Below are 328 nucleotides of genomic sequence, written 5' to 3'. Positions count from 1 at the left end.
CATACTAATGACAGCAGAAGACCCTCAGCGCCTCGTCACTCGCTCAGAACTTTCCCAAGCGTAGGTCGCCTGACTCGCAGCCTCCTCTCTGGCGGATGGCGGCGCGTGCCCAGGGCGCCGTCCGCCCGGGGGGGGCAGGCGAACCCCAAGGGCGGCCGAACACGTGATGCGGCGGGCGTCGCCTTCGCTGGACACCCGAGTGACGCGCGCTTCCCAAAACTTGGCGCCGCGATAAAGGTGGAATTCGCTGCGAATTATTATTTTCTCATCCGGTGTGACTCTTTATTTTCAGTCCGGCGTGACTGTTCTTACTTTTCATCCGGCTTGA

General features: G+C 60.7%; 1 protein-coding gene across 1 annotated transcript in view; it reads left to right on the top strand.

The window, feature by feature from the left end:
• LOC119589484 (protein FAM102A-like) overlaps nt 1–328 on the top strand; it is a gene marked incomplete at its 5' end in the record, with an annotated part of 24,308 nt that overhangs the window by 575 nt on the left and 23,405 nt on the right.

The sequence above is a fragment of the Penaeus monodon genome, chromosome 25, assembly GCF_015228065.2.
Source record: "Penaeus monodon isolate SGIC_2016 chromosome 25, NSTDA_Pmon_1, whole genome shotgun sequence".
NCBI lineage: Eukaryota > Metazoa > Arthropoda > Malacostraca > Decapoda > Penaeidae > Penaeus > Penaeus monodon.
The sequence above is the reverse complement of the archived record's forward strand: the minus strand, read 5'-3'. Positions and strand labels throughout refer to the sequence as shown.